This window comes from Podarcis filfolensis (assembly GCF_964270895.1).
Source record: "Podarcis filfolensis genome assembly, chromosome: 14".
Lineage (NCBI taxonomy): Eukaryota > Metazoa > Chordata > Lepidosauria > Squamata > Lacertidae > Podarcis > Podarcis filfolensis.
Genome location: NC_139616.1, coordinates 48277813 through 48298328, shown reverse-complemented (window position 1 = coordinate 48298328; position 20516 = coordinate 48277813). Strand labels below are relative to the sequence as shown.

Here is a 20516-nt window from a genome sequence, read left to right as displayed (position 1 = left end):
ATGAAAACCCATCAGCACTTTTTCTCCTAATAGGTACATCCTTTTGCAAGCACCTTTCCCTAATACAATGCATTTGTGTGTGCATTTTTTTGCCAGTATGTACAATATTATACATGAATTCCTCCTGTGTATGCTTTCCTTTCACACATCTTTTTTTTGTGGGGGCGGAGAGGTGTTGAATTCCTAAGGACAGCTGCATTTCAGTTTGTATACAGTTTCCAGAAAGTGCAGATTAGGCAAATTCACATTAAAATATGACCCAAACTGAATTTATTGCTCATCCTCAGACTGGCCTCAGCTACCAGAGCACCAGCGAGCTGCAATTCTTCCATCCAAGCCACCAGAAAGGGGAGATCTGCCTGGCTCCACCCGGATATAGAAGCTTGTTTTGATTGCAACCAATCATCTCCATTCCGGCACCATACAAATGATCTTCCTTTGCTTCCTTTCCCATCCACTGCGCTGGCCTTGAACATTTTCTTTTTGCAAAGTTTGTAAGTCTGACAGCAAGCCCTGCCTCTCATTTCTAATTGCCTCCAATACAGAACTGAATTTATTCAGGAAGGGTTCAATAACAGATTTGGCTGGCATGCATATATATGGTATGACAAGGTTAAAATTCATCAAGGTTTCAAAAACCATATTGTTAGGAAAGCATTATACAATGTTTGGATTCGGTACAAAGATTTGTTGGAAAACAAAACCCCCAGGTGGTTGTCACCAATGGAAGCTAAGGAAGTGAAAAAACTTAATATGGAACCCAAATGGCCAAAATATTGGGAAATTATAGAACATGAGGAAGGAAAAGTGAAATTGCAGAGCTATGAGAAATTGAAGTCAAAAGTAAGAGATTGGCTTCATTACTATCAGATAAATGAAGTTTTTAAACTGGACAGGAAAATTGGCTTCCAGGTGGAGAGGTCAAAATTAGAAACAGAGCTATTGGAACCCAATACTAAGAATCTGTCAAGAATGTATAACTTGCTGTTGAAATGGAATACACAGGATGAGACGGTTAAATCAGCTATGATTAAATGGGCACAAGACATTGGTCATAACATTATGTTTGCTGACTGGGAACAGTTATGGCATGTAATGCCTTAAGAGAGAACATTATGAAAATGATATATAGGTGGTACATGACCCCAGTCAAGCTGGCAAAAATTTACCATACGCCCAATAACAAATGTTGGAAATGTAAGGAAACTGAAGGTACCTTTTACCACCTTTGGTGGACGTGCCCTAGGATTAAGGTCTTCTGGGAAATGATTTATAATGAAATGAAAAAGGTGCTTAAATGCACTTTCGTGAAGAAACCAGAAGCTTTTCTCCTGGGCATGGTAGGTCAATTGGTGTCAAGGAAAGATAGGACTTTTTTATGTATGCTACAACAGCAGCAAGAGTACTTTTAGCAAAGTATTGGAAGACACAAGAACTACCCACACTGGAAGAATGGCAGACCAAGGTGATCGACTACATGGGACTGGCGGAGATGACTGGCAGAATCCGTGACCAAGGGAAAGAGGCGGTGGAAGAAGATTGGAAGAAATTTAAAGTTTATCTTAAGAATTGTTGTAAAATTAATGAATGTTAAAATGTCTTGGGTAATGCAAAATAGAATTGCAGTGACAAACAATTGGATATGAGAAAAAAGATTTAAAGAAAGTGCTATAAGAAATTGAAATTAGGGGTTGCTGGAATGATTTAAAGGGATGCAGAAAGGGGAGGTATGGGGAAGTCGCTGAAAGAAGGTTTAAGGAAAGAAAGGTCAAGAAATTATACGTGTTTATATGTTTGTTTGTTTATGTATTGTGTTGTTTTGTCTTTTAATATGTGTTGAAAAACCAATAAAAATTTATTTTAAAAAAAATGAATTTATGATTGGAGGGAGCCACTTTGGGAAGACAGTGTTTGCCTAAGAAGCAGGATATAACCATAATAGGTTAAAAAAAAAGGTAAAGGACCACTGGACAGTTAAGTCCACTCAAAGACAACTACAGTGGTACCTTGGGTTAAGTATTTAATTCGTTCCGGAGGTCCGTTCTTAACCTGAAACTGTTCTTAACCTGAAGCACCACTTTAGCTAATGGGGCCTCCTGCTGCCGCCGCACCACCGGAGCACGATTTCTGTTCTCATCCTGAAGCAACGTTCTTAAACCGAGGTAATATTTCTGGGTTAGTGGAGTCTATAACCTGAAGCATATGTAACCTGAAGCGTATGTAACCCAAGGTACTACTGTATGGGATTGCGGCGCTCATCTCACTTCAGGCCGAGGGAGCCGGCGTTTGTCCACAGACAGCTTTCTGGGTCATGTGGCCAGCAGGACTAAACCGCTTCTGTCACAACAGACACCATGACGGAAGCCAGAGTGCATGGAAACGCCATTTACCTTCCTGCCACAGCGGTACCTATTTATCTACTTGCACTGGTGTGCTTTCGAACTGCTAGGTTGGCAGGAGCTGGGACAGATCAATGGGAGCTCATCACCATCGCGGGGATTCGAACCACAGACCTTCTGATCGGGAAGCCCAAGAGGCTCAGTGGTTTAGACCACAGTGCCACCCACGTCCCTAAACATGGGTCATCTAGTCCAATTCCTTACAGACGGCCATCTAACCTCTCTTTAGAAACCTCCAAGGAAGGAGAGCCCACCACCTTCAGAGGGAGTCTGTTCCACTGTCAAACAGCTCTTGCCATCAGAAGATCCTTCCTAATGGTTAGTTGGAATCTTCTGTTCATATTTAAGTCCTTGATTCCATTTTCCTGCCCCCTTTGACCGCACCATCAAATTTCTAACTACAGGAAAATTTCCTCTCCTTGTTTAAACCAACTCTTACAAAGATTACTTGGGGAAACAGCACATCCTTGAGATCATGGATCTCCTTTAAAAAAATAATAATGTATTGCTATCTTTTCAGGAAATCCATCTGGAGCTTTTAGGGGGTCCATGGAGCTTTCTATGGTTGCTCCATCAGATTTTACTCTGTCCCTTCCCCTCTCTCTCTTTTGCCTAAACTTCATGGGCTAAAATGATCTCATCTGCCCAAACTGCTTACAGCTGCTGCTTCTGTGGTGCTGATGATGACTCACCATCTCCCATTCGCACTGACATCTGCCTCCAACTGGGCACTTTGCTGAAGTGTGATCCATCACAAACTGAATGAAGCCTGGGTAGACTGAAGTCTGGTCTTTTACAAATTAAGTTCCTTCTGGCTCCCTTCCTTCTCTCTCTCTCCCTCTCTCTGACACTTTCAAGCACACCTCCATTTCCTCTGTCATTCAAAGGCAATCCAGGTGCGTTTGCTGGGAGGCATTCATGTCCAGGAGACATCTCAATCCCCTGCTGTTTCACCCACCAAGAAGAAGAAAACAACCTTGAGCATTTCCCTCTGCCCAGAGAGCCAAAATGCTTACCATAGCTCATGGTACATCCTGCTCTGAACCACAGAGACTGCTCTGTAGGAATGTAGCGCATGGTTTCATAATAGGTTGCCAACTTTTTTGACTGGTTCTCTTCCTGACATGCCAGTATTATTAGATAATGCTTTCCCTGGTATATTCTTTCTTTGATTCGGGAAACCTGCCCAGTACCAGATTTACATATAAGCTAAACAAGCTATAAATTAGGGCCCCACTCTCTTGGGAACCCCCCCCCCAAAAAAAAGGAAAGGAAAGGAAAAACAGGATGTACATTTCCAAAATATAAGATTAAAAATAAATAAATTAAAACCTACATACAGCAACAGTGTTTTGTGTTGTGTAGGCTCCTATCTGTTATGTGCAAATGGCTTTAGATACCCATTAGGTCCATAAATTACCATATAGCATATATTCAACACAAATAACAGTGACAATTTGTTGTTGACAAAGGACAGCTGGACATAAGACAGCTGGACACAAGAGACTAGGGCCCTACGGGACTTGACATTTTTCCTCAGGGCCTGCAAGACAGAGCTGTTCCACCAGGCCTTTGGCCAGGGCACAGTCTGACAGTCCTTTGGTAATCCTCATAGAACTCTAGCCCAATGGTTGCCATTAATTTGATTCTGAACTGATTGATTTTAGAATGTATTTTAATTAATTGATTGTGATTTTATGTAAACTGTGTTACATTTACTGTTGTTAGCCACTCTGAGCCCGGCTTTGGCTGGGGAGGGCGAGATATAAATAAAAATTATTATTATTATTATTATTATTATTATTATTATTATTATTATTTATATAAAGGGCCCCATTACCTTCAGTAGCTTAGGGCCTCATCAAACCTAAATCCAGCCCTGAACCTGCCCACCATTTTTAAGGCATCAGGCTACTGTTAAAAAGCAGAGGGGTCAGAGCCACTGAAAAAGTTGGGGGATCTGCTTGGCTAAACTTACATCATTCCATCAGTGAGGCCAAGAGGGGTTTTTGTCACCTGGGAAGCCCAGGACCTCCCTGCACACTGCCCAGTCTTCCACCCTGGGGAGGTGACTGTGGTGTTGCTCACACTTTCCCCCCAGCGGCACACTCCATTGTCTCTCAAGACACATGGAAGCCAGCACCAAGCCAGAGAAGGAAGAAATTAAGACGCTGGTTCTTTTTCCCTTTCCCTTTTTTGTACTAGGCACTAATTGGTAACACTTCCTTGGAAGATTTTTCTTGCATTTCTAATTAAAAGCTAAAGGCTGCATGTCAGCTGGCTGGAAATCTTGCGTTAGAGTTCAAAGCCCATTTACAAGCTGAATTTATTTTACAAACCTCTTCACCAACCTGCTGCCCTCCATGCGTTTCGGATGGCATCATGTGCAAGTTGTGATCCAGAACATTTTAAGAGTACCAGGTTTGGGAAGAGTGATCTATTCAATGATTGTTCGTGTGTGTGTGTTGGATATTATGCTATGTACTGCTACTGCTGGAGGGAAAGGGGAGAAATGATGGATAGATGGAGGGATGGATATGTATTGGATTGAGACAATGTTGCATTTTTGGACTTCCCTTGGGGGCATAGCTATGGGGGCCAAAGTGATAAGGACATAGGAAAAGCCTGTTGGATCAGGCCAATGGCCCATCTAGTGCAGTGCCCTGTGCTCACAGCGGCCAACCAGATACTTATAGGAAGATAATAATAATAATAATAATAATAATAATAATAATAATAATAATTTATTTATATCCCACCCTCCCCAGCCGAAGCCAGGCTCAGAGCGGCTAACAACAATAAAAGTAACACAGTTTACATAAATCACAATCAATTCATTGAAATACATTCTAAAATCAATTCATTCTAAAATCAATTCAAGCAAGGGCACTCTCCCATACCCTCCAACATTTCTCCAATGAAAATAGCGACATCCTAAGGAAAAGTGGGACATTCCGGGATCAAATCAGAAACCAGCTTCTGTAAATCTTGGAGTCTCCCTGGAAAATAGGGACACTTGGAGGGTCTCTTCTCTCTCACCCCAGTTCTCTTTTATAGCCATCATTGCCTCCTGATGGAGCGACTTCCATAGTTTAACTAGAGTCTTTCCTTTTATCTATCCTGAAACTGTCCTGATGGGCTCCTGGCACTTTGAAATTTACCGCTGCACCACTGGTGTGCATAGGATTATAGCTTGATCCTATGTATGTTTACTCCAAAGCAAGTCCTCCCATGTTCGGTGGGATGCAGCCTGCAAAAAGTATGGCTAGGATTACAGCCTCCGTTGTCTTACCAGCGTGATTCACGTCAAAGCTCCATCCAGAGTCCAAAATAAATAATTTGTACAAACAACTCCCCTCCTCCCGTGTGTTCACACAGAGAACAGCTCCCTAAACCTGACCTTTCCGAGTTAATCTTTCCTTCAGGGGAGGCCTCAGATCTTGTTCCTCCTAATGATCAAACAGGATTTCTCTAACCAGACATGGGAGAACAAACCCTTATCTGAGGCCTGATCTCCATCCTCTCCAGGGCTCCCTGCCTTGTATTTCAAGGTTTTTCCTCCGCAGTTCTCCCTCCCCCATCTCCTTGAAACCAGCCAAATCCACAGTCTAATCTGGAAGAGTCTCAAAGGCATAAAGTAAAGGGGGGGAATTAAGAAGAGAGAAATAAATCCAACCTTTAATTCAGTCATGCCTCTTAGTTGCAAAGGGAGAGGTTCAGCTCAGTTCAATTCAAAGAGAGACTTTGGCCACGATCACACCATACATATAAAGCACTGTGGTACCACTTCAAGCCATCACGGCTTCCCTCAGAGAAGCCTGGGAGCCGTAGTTTGTTAAGAATGCTGAGAGAATTGTTAGGAGATGCCCTAGACCCATCCCAGAACTGCAATTTCCAGAGTAGTTTAGCAATCAATCCCTCTTCGCTGGGAACTCTAGGAATTGTAGCTCTGTGAGGGGAATAGTAAAAGGTAAAGGTAAAGGTACCCCTGCCCGTATGGGCAAGTCTTGACAGACTCTAGGGTTGTGCGCTCATCTCACTCTATAGGCCGGGAGCCAGCGCTGTCCGCAGACACTTCCGGGTCACGTGGCCAGCGTGACAAGCTGCATCTGGCGAGCCAGCGCAGCACACGGAACGCCATTTACCTTCCCGCTGGTAAGCGGTCCCTATTTATCTACTTGCACCCGGGGGTGCTTTCGAACTGCTAGGTTGGCAGGCGCTGGGACCGAACGACGGGAGCGCACCCCGCCGCGGGGATTCGAACCGCCGACCATGTGATCGGCAAGTCCTAGGTGCTGAGGTTTTACCCACAGCACCACCCACGTCCCCGTGAGGGGAATAGGGGTCCCCTAAAACTCTCAGCAGCTATTATTATTATTATTATTATTATTATTATTATTATTATTATTCCCCGCCCATCTGGCTGGGTTTCCCCAGTCACTCTGGGCAGCTTACAGCATATATAGGTAAAGGTAAAGGGACCCCTGACCATTAGGTCCAGTCATGACCGACTCTGGGGTTGTGGCGCTCATCTTGCTTTATTGGCCGAGGGAGCCGGTGTACAGCTTCCGGGTCATGTGGCCAGCATGACTAAGCCGCTTCTGGCAAACCAAAGCAGCACACGGAAACACCGTTTACCTTCCCGCCGGACCTATTTATCTACTTGCACTTTGACGTGCTTTCGAACTGCTAGGTGGGCAGGAGCAGGGACCGAGCAACGGGAGCTCACCCTGATGCGGGGATTCGAACCGCAGACGTTCCGATCGGCAAGCCCTAGGCTCTGTGGTTTAACCCACCGCACTACCCATACAGCATATATAAAACAAAGTAAAATATCGAACATTAACAACTTCCCGATATGGGGTTGCCTTCAGATGTCTTCTAAAAGTTACAGTGTAGTTCTTTATCTCCTTGACATCTGAAGGGAGGGTTTGGAAAATAACAGAATTATTTGGGAGAAGCCATGACTGTTTATAGTGTAATCAAAGTGCTACAAGAGTAAGTGTCAATGTGGCCTTCCTTGGACTGGGGAGGGAGAAGTGACTTTTCATAGCTTCTGGTAATAGCAGACCTCAGCAGTGAAAAGTTGCCGTCTGTACTTTAATTAACCCCATCCTATGAGGGATGGGGAAGAAATCTTCTTGGTTCATATTTGAATGTGAATCCCTAATGCACACTTCTCAAACTGATGCATAACCTGAAATGCAGCAGCACTTCAAAAAATTGCTCTTCTCCAAATTTCGTAATGCTCTGAGCTCCCCTGCCAAAAATTGCATGCCCAAATGTATAAGTGTTAGTGGGAAATGTGCGCACACACATAAATGCATTATATTTGGGGAAATGGCTTGCAATCGTATACTACTTAGGCAAAAATGCATCTAATGGGGAAATGTGCACTAAAATGTATTTTAAAAATTGTGAGTTTTTTGGCGGGTCAGTCTGGGTGATATCCTGTGTCCCTTCCAGGCCTGCTAGAATTTAGCAGAAGAAATGTGATAAAGCAGCCGAACCCATTCCTTTGTTAAGGGAATGGTTTTGGTTGGCCAGTTAAGTACCACCATTTATGTATGGAAGTGAGAGCTGGACCATAAAGAAGGCTGATCACCGAAGAATTGATGCTTTTGAATTATGGTGCTGGAGGAGACTCTTGAGAGTCCCATGGACTGCAAGAAGATCAAACCTCTCCATTTTGAAGGAAATCAGCCCTGACTGCTCACTGGAAGGACAGATCCTGAAGCTGAGGCTCCAATACTTTGGCCACCTCATGACAAGAGAAGACTCCCTGGAAAAGACCCTGATGTTGGGAAAGATTGAGGGCACAAAGAGAAGGGGACGACACAGTGTTCTCGAAGCTACCAGCATGAGTTTGACCAAACTGCGAGAGGCAGTGGAAGACAGGAGTGCCTGGCGTGCTCTGGTCCAGGGGGTCACGAAGAGTCAGACACGACTAAACAACAACAAATTTACATTCCCAAGAAGGTTTTCATAGAGACAAGTGGGTGGGCCTTTTCCCACTTGGCTGCACGCCATATCATTCTAGGATGGAGAACAATAGATGAAGGGCAGCTTTGTGTATAGAGAGCTCTCTATAGCAGGGCTCAGCAAACTTTTTCAGCAGGGGGCTGGTCCACTGTCCCTCAGACCTTATGGGGGGGGGCTGGACTATATTTTGGGAGGGGGATGAACTAATTCCTATGCCCCACAAATAACCCAGAGGTGCATTTTAAATAAAAGGACGCATTCTACTCACGTAAAAACACGCTGATTCCTGGACCGTCCATGGACCAGATTTAGAAGACGATTGGGCCGGATCCAGCCCCTGGGCCTTAGTTTGCCTACCCATGCTCCACAGTGGTACCTCGGGTTAAGAACTTAATTTGTTCTGGAGGTCGGTTCTTAACCTGAAACTGTTCTTAACCTGAGGCACCACTTTAGCTAATGGGTGCTCCCGCTGCCGCCGCGCTTGTGGAGCACAATTTCTGTTTTCATCCTGAAGCAAAGTTCTTAACCTGAGGTACTATTTCTGGGTTAGCAGAGTCTGTAACCTGAAGCATCTGTAACCCGAGGTACCACTGTATAGAGTAGGGGCACCCTGTTCACTTTCCAGTCTGTTTCTATGGCTTTCCAGAATGCAAAATCGCTGGCTTTCGATCACTTCTCAGCCTTTCGGCTAAGATCAAGTGTTTAAAAATCACTGCTTTCCATTTGCTAGTAATGCTAAGGTATACCTCTCTGTGAATTGCCATTTTGGGATTAGTTATGAGAATTGCTAGCATTATTCAGTAAAAATCCAAAGGGGGGAATGTGAACATGGGTCCCATGTTGGCGGTTGTGAGTCAGAGGCAGGTCTGGACACAGGATTTTCTGGGCTTTTAAAGCAGGTGATGTAAACAACATCACCTCCTACGTTGTAAGCCTGTTATTAAAGGTGTTCCCAGGTCTTTTGCAGCTGTTATATGCTCAGTTCCTTTAACAATGAAGAAACAGACTGGAGATGGAAGGAATCGAGGTTGGTATCCTCTGCATACAAAGGGTGAACTACAATGGTACCTCGGGTTAAGAACTTAATTTGTTCTGGAGGTCCGTTCTTAACCTGAAACTGTTCTTAACCTGAAGTACCACTTTAGCTAATGGGACCTCCTGCTGCCGCCGCACTACCACCACACGATTTCTGTTCTCATGCTGAAGCAAAGTTCTTAACCCGAGATACTATTTCTGGGTTATCGGAGTCTGTAACCTGAAACGTCTGTAACCCGAGGTACCACTGTATTGCTAAATTAAGGCCATCAGCACCCAACACACTGAGCAGCTGGAAATGTATTTCAAATCTGGGCTGTTTTCTGCTTCCTCTAATGCTGCCCCTTGCAGCAAACTTTCCCTCCTGACTTTTAGTGTGTGCATGTTTGTGTTTTATTTAAATTATTTTAAAACACTGTTTCATTTGTCAGCTGCCCAGGGAATATTTACTGATGAGTGGCTGTATACATTTAATAAATATATGGAATGGAAAAGAGGAGCATTAGCAAACCATCCCTTCCCCAGTGGCTTGCTAAAACCAAGTTATATTTTGCACTTCTTGTGCTTTGGCATTCTGTTTTGTTTTTTGAAAATGGATGAGTTATATATAAATAGGAATATGCAGAACTTGGGACCAAGAACCTGGACAATTGCCTTTCTAACTAGATTACTGAGGACTAAATGAAGTTGGTCTTTTAAAAAATTGGGGGGAGAGGGAAACCTGAAGTCAAGAATTAATATGGCATCCTCGGAGCCCTTTTCGTTTTAGGGTACAATCCTATGCACACTTTCTACTGAGTAAAGCCCACTGAACACAGCCGTACTTACTCCAGAGTAAACCCATGCACAGGATTAGACCATTAAAATATCAAGTAGAAATGAAGATCAGAGGCATGAAAATAGGATCCTATAATCAAGAATCTGTTCCTGATAGCAACTCTTAGAGGTCCTTTGGTGGCGAAGCTTAATTGAAATTTGCAGAAGTTCAAAACTGAGCCTTCCCCTTTGTTCCCCTCAAATTTAGTCACTCAGCTTGTGGGCTCAATTAAAATTCACCAGATTTCAAAATCACGAGAGTTCAACATTCAAAGTCTGATTTGCAAATCCCACATCTACCCATTTTTTTTTATTGGTGGACAGAGGAATATCAATACAAAATTGATGGGGTTCTGTTCTCAAGACATCTCTCAGGTAGTTTTTGATAGATATTGCTACACAGCGGCAGGGAACATGTGAAATATTGGCAAAGGCTAACCCTCCGCATTGTAAAGCAACTGCGGCTCAAAGGCCCTTCTCGGACATGGTCAAACATGGACAGCTTTGTGCCAGGGATTGCAAAATGGGGGCTGCGCTGAGCTGCAGAAGAGGCTTGAAGACACCCACCAATGGCAAAAAGCTGCTTGGAACAAAACCCAAAACTTCTTTTTTTAAAAAATGGTGGAGAATCCTTAATAATAATAGTAGTAGTAGTAGTAATAGGAAAACTGTATTTATATATAACCCTGCCTTTTCCCCCCTGACAGGACTCAAGCAGGTTTGCAGATAAAAATAAGAACCACTAAAAACAGGGGGGATCATTTTTTTATATTAAACATTGATAGAATTTAAACAGCTTAGTTCCTGAATGTTTTGGCTGCCGAATGTCGCAAACCCAGAAGTGACTGTTCCGGTTTGCAAACTATTTTTGGAAGCCGAACGTCTGAGGGGGTTTTCTGTGGCTTCCAATTGGCTGCAGGAGCTTCCTGCGGCCAGATCCGTAGCTAGGTGATCTTGTACCCCAGCAGAACCATCCAGATTGCGCCCCCTACCCATGGACAAATTAGTTATTCTTTCCACCTCTCCTCCAACCTCGGCCCCTCCACTCATTCAATTCACCCTCTATTTAAAACCTTTCCTTATGAGGCAATAATCAATATTTTTATTTATGGACATATTTTAAAGCCAATTTTGCGCCCCCCACTCGCCTGCAGCCCTGGCAGGGGCCCACCTCACCACCCCCTAGCTACAGCCCTGCCTGCAGCCAAACAGAAGCCACGCTTTGGTTTCCAAACATTTTGGAAGTTGAATGGACTTCCGGAACGGATTCTGTTCGACTTCCAAGGTACCACTGTACATATACTGCATATATACGTGGAATGAGCAGAACGCAACCCACGTCTGTGCATGCGCAGGTCGCGATTTGCCACTTCTGCACATGCACGTGATGTCATTTTGAACGCCTGCGCATGCGCAAGCGACGAAACCCGGAAGTAACCCTTTTCGGTACTTCTGGGTCGCTGCGGGATGCAACCTGAAAAGACGTAACCTGACCCGAACGTAACAAGAGGTATGACTGCATAAAATTACTATAGAAACAGCATGCCAGCAGCCTTTTCATTAAAAGCAGTCAGTTCCCAAATTCCTGTTGGAACAAGAAAGTCTTCACCTGCCGGTGGAAGGACAACAAGGAGGGAGCCAGTCTGGCTTCTCCAGGGAGGGAGTTCCAGGATCTGGAAGCATCCATTTCATTTCAAAAGCAAGACCAGGTGATTTGAAACTCTAGAATATGAACTTTCCACTATGTTTCACTAAGGGCCCTCAGTTTAATGTGGATTGTGAATCCCTTGTGCCTCTTTTAATTCCCCCTCATTCATGTCTGTGGCGCAATGTCTGTGTCTCTGGCTACTGAGCAGAAGGTTAGTGGTTCGAGTCCACCCAGGGACGGCGGAGGGCAAGATTCCTGCCTTGCAGTGGGTTGGACTAGATGACCCTCAGGATCCCTTCCAACTCTACAGTTCCGTGATCCTATGCAGCATTCGCCAGTTACTGCCATTCCACACTGCCTAACTCCTGAGATTTCCAAAGCAATCAGTCCAGCTTTCGTATTTGGATTTTCAAAGCATGAGGAATCTCCAGATTTAAGCGAGGAAAAAGTGTGGGGCAGCAGTTGTTGGAGGAGAATGCTGGCTGGACAAAGGGGAATTAAAGGAGGCAAAAGGGGTTCACCATCCACATTAAGCTGACGGGGCCTGTGTTTCCCTAAGAGAGGCAGTGTGGTGTAGTGGTTAGAGTGTCGGACTGGGACCTGGGAGATCAGGGTTCAAATTCCTACCACCGCCACCAAGCTCACTGGGTAACCTTGGGTCACTCACTGCCTCTCAGCCTAACCTACCTCACAGGGTTGTTGTGGGATTAGATGTGGAGAAGGAAAACCATCTACTCCACCTTGATCTCCTTGGAGAAATGATTGAAATATGCGATCAATATTATGCTGCCTGCATAAGAATATTGCAGAAGTGTTAACTTACTGACCTTATTAAACCTTTGCGCATTCACACACACACACACACACACATCAGTCCCGCCTATAATCTTCGGAAAGGGCTTAATTATTCCATGCAGAAAACATCACATACTTGAATATTTTTTTTGACGACTGGTAATAGATTTCCTCGCTGCCGTTTTCCCTTTTGCAGCCCAGCACCCTCGTCATGCTGTTCCTTTAAGATTTCTTGCTTTATTTAAACAAACAAGCAGGCATTGAAAGCGGGGGGGGGGGGAGGGACTGAGAGAAAAGGGGGTCCACATGTTTTTACTGGCTAACCATAAACCATTCTGACAGTGAGGAGGGGAAGATATCTCTCAGGAATGTTAAGGGGGAGCTACGAAATCCAGATTAAGAGGTTTGGTAGAGTCAATCTTTGGATGACACAGTCTTCTGGGACAATACTTTTCTCCAATTTCCAGTTCCAGCTGTGCAACCAGGACTTAGGGGGCAGAAGCCCCAGGTCCCACTGAGTGTGTGCAAACACATCGGAGACATCAGAGACTACACATTTAAACCACATGCCTCCCCAACCCCACCTCCCCAAGAATCCTGTGAACTGTAGTTTGTTCTGGAAACTTTAGTCCTCTTGGAGGTGAACTACAGTTCCCAATGTTCTTTTAGGGGAAGCCAGGCTCCTTTATTAAATGAATGGCGTAGGTGCGACCCACGAAGTCCAAAGCGACCTGACTGGCCGGCTGCCCAGGACCGATGGATTCGAATCAACTCCGAGTCGTGTAAACGCGCCAACCCTGCTAGAGAGGAGCCGTCCTGCGCTCGTAGCTCTTTTAGAACAAGACTAATACGCGTCTCTCCCTTCCAGGCTCCCACATCTCCCGACCACCAGCTTGTAGCCCAGGGGCTGGAGTGTGTGCTGGGGGGGGGGGGAGGAAGATTCACCCCCACCCCGCGCGCGCCTTTCTATCCTCCGCGCCCCCTGGAGTTTAATGAAGATGCAGTCCGCTGCGAGCCCAGATCAATGCCGTGGGCAGCTTCACGCTGCGTTCTTCGATTTAGCGGGCTAATGACATTTCACATTTAAGAGCAAAGAACGGGGGCGAGCGGGGGAGGGAGGTCTGTTTGGCGAGGAAGGGGGGCAGAAGAGCAGGGGAGGGCCCCCCCCCGCTGTTTTAAAGACAAAGATCGCCTCTTGGCCCATTTGGAGACGCCAAACAGGGGGCCCAACTAAAAGCGAACAGCACACACACACCTCTTTAAGGCAAGGTTTTCTGGCCTCCTTGCCACCTCCCGACCCCACTCCAACCGACAAAGAGATCGTTTCCTTTGAGCCAACTACGCCCGGACGCCGGGACTCACCTCCCCCTAGCCCCCAGTTAAGGCTGGCTCCCTCTGAATGCGAACGACCTTGCTCCTGAGCTTGTGAAGAGCGCCTTGCCCACCGCCAGTCTACTCATACTCCACCTCTCCTTTAGCCAAGGTGAGAGAAAGTGTCATTTCCCCCCCCCAAAAAACCCATTTACCCATCTGCACCTCCTTCTGACACAGGTTTATGCCCCGGTACCTATTTGCCTCCGCCTCCCTGTGACCTGGAGGTTCTACAGTTGCAGTGAAAGAGCAAACGCTTGTTGGTTTGTGTAGTACACACACACACACACACACTTTGCATCCTCATTGAATGTAACCTGTGAGGGCTCCTACACACCCAACACATGTGTACATCTCCTTCCACCCCCTGGGTTTATAGTAACACATCCACTCCTCACTTCCAAAGAGGACTAACTTCAAAAAAAATCTAAGCTGAGCAGAGTATAACTTCAGGGAAGATAGATCAAGAAATTCTTTTTTTATTTTTTTAAAAAAGCCTTACTGAAAAATTCAACTTGGCCGCCCTTTCCCTTATCTTTGATGTGTCCTCGTCGCTATTTTAGGAGCTTGACCCCAAACCCTGCCTGTCTCAAAGGTCTCAGTGTTGGAGTGACGTCGATGCGAGATCATTATGGACCTAGAGCAGATACCCAACTCTGAAAAATCTCCATTATCTGTAACTCTGAGTTATCCAGCTCCAGCTGTGCCTTAGGTTGGGAGGCAGGTGGGAAACGGTCATCAGAACATATCCAACACCCTTTTTTAAAAAAATCATGGTCCCCATCTCTTCTTAAGAAAGCAACTGTGTGTATCTCCTCTTTGGTGAAGCCTTTGGGATGGGCACTCACGTTTATCTGACAAGGCCTCCATGATCCATGCTGGCTGTTATTAGCACATGGGGACATAGGAAAAGAGGAAGCAGCCTTCTACTGAATCAGACCATTGGTCCATCTCAGTAATGTCTACATTGACTGGCAGCAGGTGTCCAGGATTTCGAGCAGGGAACATTCCTAGCCCTACCTGGAAAGCCAGTGGGGATTTAAACTTGGACCTTTGGCTCTACCTGAACAGCCACCTGTTGGGGACATTCTCACCTGGCGTTCCTTGCTTCCAACTGGGGGAGATTGACTTAGATCAGGGATGAGGAACCTGTGGCCCTCAAGATGATACTGGACTACATCTCCCATCAACCTTGACCTTGGCCATGATGGCTGGGTCTGATGGGGAGTTCAAGTAGTTCAACAACATCTGGAGGTCCACAAATTCTCCATCGCCAGCTTTAGACCCTTGTGCATAGAATTGTAGAGTTGGAAGGGACCACAAGGGACATCTATACCAACCCCCTGCAATGCAGGAATCTTTGCTCAGTGTGAAGCTCAAACCAATGACCCAACTGTGTGTGGACTGAGCTATCACATATTTCAGGGATGGCCAGTGTGGTGTCCAGAAAGATGCCAGCCAACATGGTCAGTGGTCTGAAGTTAAGGGAGCTGTAGTCCCCAAAAATATGGAAGGTTCCACATTGGCTGTGCCTGCTGCATTTAAATCCTAGGACAGACATGACTATATCTGCTCTCTCATAGGCAAATAGGAATCCGTCTTGTTCTGAGTCAGACCCATTGGCCCACCTAGCATTGGCCCAGACTGGCAGCAGCTCTCCAGGAAAAAGTTTCAGGAAAAAGTCCCTGTCTAGATATTGAACCTGAGACCTTCTATATGCAAGGCAGATGCTGTACGATTGTGTTGTGGCCCTTTCTGCTCCTATTGCCCGAGGCAGGGGTCGCTCCAGTGTGGACTGGAGGCCATAAGAATATTAGAGGGGGCTGCTGGATCATGCCAATGGCTGATTTAGTCCAGCATTCTGTTCTCACAATGGCCAACCAGATGCCTGTGGAAAATCCGCAAGCAAGACCCAAGCACAAGAGCATGCTCTTGCTCCATGGCTTCCAGCAGCTGGTCCTCAGAAGCATCTCTGCCTCCCACAGTACAAGCAAGGCAGAGCCATCATGGCTGGTAGCCATTTAGCCTTCTCCTCTGTGAATTTGTCCAATCCTCTCTTAATGCCACCCATGTTGGTGGCCATCCCTGCTTGATCAGAGTCACGGGAACCTCCTTGCACCCCAGAGCCTGGACTGAGTCTCTGAATTTCTAACCTTCATAAATGCCAACTCCAAGATTCAGCTCTAAGGGACAAGGGATTGGGCTAAAGCCCAGCTTGCATCATGGTGCATTCCTCCTTTCTAATATTTACTCGGGAGTAAGCTCCCTTCAATACAGGGGCACTTGCTTTGGAGTAAACAATGCAATAAATCCTCTTCCTGCTTCTTACATCTCAAAAGGTTCTGGCCAAGGAGAAGAAAGTTATATGACTGACAACAAGGCAAAATAAATTTAAAAATTGTCCAGCATTTATTCATCCAATGTCCTTTTGGACCAGCAGCCATCTCTGACCTTATGCCCCCTTCCCCTCCAAATGTTTTGGACTTCTATCTATCTATCTATCTATCTATCTATCTATCTATCTATCACATTTACACCCCACCTCCCAGGAGCTCAAGACAGCATACATGGTTCTCCCCCCCCAACTCTAATTTAACCCCCACAACAACCTTGTGAGGTAGGTTAGGCTGTTAGGATGAATGCGAGAGGATTCGAACCCAGGTTTCCCAGGTCCTAATCTGGCCCTCTAACCACTACACCATCCTGGCTCAATTGCCAGGCTGGCTAGAACGGATGAGAATTGGGGGCTTAAACAGCTTCAGAGTAGAAGCTTATTACAGTTAAAAGTATTTCAGGCACGATTCTTACATTGTTTTATGCATTTTTTAAAAAATACTTAACGCATCGTTTTCTTTCCCCTTCAAGGGGCTCAAGGTGGCGTGCCTGGTCCCCCCCCCCTTCCATTATATCATCACAAGAACCCTGTGAGGTAGGCTAGGCTGACAAGCAGCGACTGCCCCCCCCCCAACATGGTCACCCAGTGAGCTTCCTGGCTGGGCCGGGATTCGAACTCTGGTCTCCCAGTCGGACCCTCTGAGCAGGAGACCACGCTGGCGCTAGAACTCCCACCGTGGCTGACCATTGGATTCGCTTGCTGGGGGAGGGGGGTTGGGAATTGGGGTCCAAAATCAGAGCAGGAGGTGAGGGGAGCTGTATAAGAGCCTGGCTATATAGTTCCGAAGCCGCCGCCCCCCACTTTCCTCTTTAAACCTCTCATAAAGTTTCTAGGTCGGTGGCCGGACTGGGCGGGAGAGACGGGGAGGGTGGGTGGCCGCTGGCCGCAGGGACTCGTGCTCCCTTACCTGTCTCTCCCTGTGCGAAGGCAGCCAGCCCAGGTGGGTCGAGCGGCCGTTCCTCTGTTCTCCTGGACGGCAGCAGCAGCCGCCGCGCTTTAAGCGCTCTCCTCTCCGCGCCCGTCGATCCTCCGCGGCTGGTTCTCCAGCGCCGCCTGGCCGCCCCCTCGCGGGCATAGGCGACCGGCCAGCGGTAGGGAAAGATGGGTGTCTGGACCCCCCCACCCCGCGCCCAAATCTAAGAGGGAATGAAAGCAAGAAGCGGGCGCCGGAGGTCGAGAGCCGATGCCGATTTAACCGACGGTCGGGTCGGTTTCTACGCCGCGCCCATCGCCGCGCCTTCGGATCTCCGGAGTCAGAAGCCCTCCCACCGGCGCCGCTCCCTCCTCCGCTTCAGCGGAGGCGCTTGTCCCGGGATAGCCTCGATCCTGAGCACGTTGCTTCGCGAGGAAGCCTCGAGGGGACCAGCCGTCTCGGCGGGGCTTTCCTTCTGAGCAGAGACGCCTAAAGCTGGAGCCGTCCAGCCGCAATACTAAATGCTCCGTTCCCTTTATCTTCACGGAGCCCATAGGCGGCGCCGGAGAACGGGCGGGGGGGCCAAGCGCCCCCACAGCAAAGAGCTCGCTCCTCCACTCCCCCCCCCACCCGTGCTGAAGTCCTGTCATAGACAAATCCTGTTATTTTCTTTCAGGGATCTTAACACATGAGGTACAGTTCGCCTAGCTAGAAATATACTTTCCCCCCTCTTTTGCCCTATTATTATTATTATTATTATTATTATTATTATTATTATTATTTACTGGTGCCGCCACTAAGTAAGCCCCGTTGAATTCAGTAGAACTTACTTCCGTGTAAACGCTCATCAGAAGACACTGCGAACCTGGGGGGAAACTGGATCCGGCTCCCCCCCCCATATATTTTTTTTTCGCCCCCACCTCCTCTGAAACATGCCCCCCTCCCTCGTTTAGGTCGAGGGGGAAAGCGTTGGTTTTCCAGGTTCACCTTTCTGGCTTTGCAGCCCCCTCAAAGCTCCAGCTAGAAAATAGAAATCGCTCTCCGCGGCCCCCCCCGCCCCCCGTTAATTCTCGGCGCTCTGTATCCGTAGCACGATCTCAGCGCCTCTCTCGCTCTCTCGGCAAAGCAGCTGGCCAATTCAGCCGGCATACAAAGGAGCTGCCTCGAGTCCAGCGATAGTAAAGCGAGATTTTTATTTTTATTTTTTTAAGGAAGAGGAGGAGGAGGGGAGGAGAGAGACAGTAATAAAATCCTGGCGTGGACAAAAGGGCAAGGAAGAAGCATTTGTGGTGATCGAAGCCAACCATCTCACCAGGTGTGTAAGAGATCAAGATCAAGGAACATCCGGATTTGTTTGGGGGTGGGGGTGCGTGCAGCGTAGAACTCCTACATCTGAATTATTCTTATTTATTCGTATTAAATAACATGTTATACATGAGATACGATTTGGCGTAGTACTTTTTAAAAAATTAAACCGCCTTGGGTACCTGGGCAGAAAGGCGGTATAGAAACTACATGAAATGAATGAATTCATTCGTTTCGTTTCTATACCGCCTTTCTGCCCAGGCATCCAAGGCCATATTTCGGAGTGGGTGGGAAGGAGGGGAGCAAGCTAAGCGGAGGAGAAATGACGAAGGTGCAAACCTCCCACCCTCACCTCAGACTGCAAATTCACACCAGCACCTGTACATTGAAATAAGGGGCATGTGAGGAAGCCGAACCTGGTTCCCCAGAAGGGACGGCTGGTCTCTCAGAGAGCAGGCCTGAATGACCTCGGATATCTTGAGTTTTCTATTAGCCAGCAAGCTGCAAGCTTTGGAAAGGCACAGAGAACTCCGCCTGAAGAAGAGCCCTGTTTAATCCGAAAGGTGTTTTTATCTGATAGAGAACAAAGTAACCCCGGTCCGTTCAATGCATGTAGTGAGGTGCAGCTAAGCTTCCTTGCGCCGAACGAACCCTAGACCAGGTTCACACGTGGCCACTGGTTCCAGTTCACCACCGTATCCCCCGCTCCGTATCCCTGCATTGGCTAGACGGCCCTTTGGATCCCTTGGCATTGCAATCAGAGGAAAGAAGCTAAGCGGGTTGGACTGGATGATCCTGGGGTGTCCCTCCCATCTCTACAGTTCTGTGATTCTTGAGATGCGCACCGGCAAGCCCCGAGCCCTGGAAGCTGCTCCCTTTTCATTCTAGCTTTAACCGAATTGTCAAATGCTGCACTTTTGCCTTTTGCATCTCATCACCAACCCCAGGAGTCTTGTCTGCTTGCCAATTTACGATCCCTCCTTATGCATCTGAAGGAGTGGACTCTGGCCCACGACAGCCGAGGCCGTCATAAATTTCATCCTAGAGGCGTCACGGGACTGTTCGGGTTTTTCCTGCGGCAATCAGAGCTCGGCCTTCTCTGGAAGCTGCTCCGTTTTAAAGAGGCGACCTCACACGCCGGGAGTCCCCACACGGCATATGGAAATCCAAAGCCATCCCTGATTGAAGGGGAACGGGTGGGGGAAAGACGGGAGACTTTCCTCCTCTGTGTTTTTTTAAAAAGCAATCTGATTGCCGGGCTGTAACAACCGCAGGGAGAACTAATCCACATGAAGCTGGTCTTCAACAGCATCCTCCAGCTTTTCAAGCAGCTCAATCCTGGTCATGTTTATTCAGAAGTAACGTCGGGGGCCTAGATCCTAGGAGGAATCGAACTCGATGAGTTTTCATTTCTGAGTAGGATAGGATCGCACTCTTTCCCTATGCCTACGCATCAGGCAGCAAACCAGGACTGCTGACCAGGAAAAGCGTAGGAGGTGCGTGGCTTACTTGCGAGTAAAATTTTTGCTGGTGCAAAAATCATAAAATCTTAGAGCTGGGAGGGTCATCTTGTCCGACCCCCGAAAATGCCGGCATCGCAGCAAAAGAATCTCTGACATGGCCACCCAGCTTCTGTTTAAAAATCTTCAGCGAAGGAGAGTTAACCACCCTCAGAAAGTTCTTAATGTTTAATACGAACCTCCTTTCTTGCCACTGGAATCCCTTGGTTCGGGTCCTGGGCTCTGGAGAAGCAGAAAACAAGCTTGCTTCGTCTGAAAACCTTTCAGATATTTGAAGATGGCTATCATATAAGCAATGACAAACCTAGACAGCATCTTAAAAAGCAGAGACATCACC

At 46.9% G+C, this 20516-nt stretch overlaps 1 protein-coding gene across 6 annotated transcripts in view; it reads right to left on the bottom strand.

Annotated features, from left to right (window-relative positions):
- Positions 1-20516, bottom strand: part of ELFN1 (extracellular leucine rich repeat and fibronectin type III domain containing 1) — a 269308-nt gene that overhangs the window by 209521 nt on the left and 39271 nt on the right. For 2 of the 6 annotated variants that reach the window (XM_083585661.1, XM_083585659.1), the window contains exon 1: positions 17349-17900. The exons of 3 other annotated variants lie outside the window; for them this stretch is intronic. The gene's annotated coding sequence lies outside the window, so the exon portion shown is untranslated. Of the gene's footprint in view, positions 1-17348; positions 17901-18184; positions 18269-20516 lie in introns of those variants that run through there. One more of the 6 variants, XM_083585662.1, reaches the window with a different exon arrangement.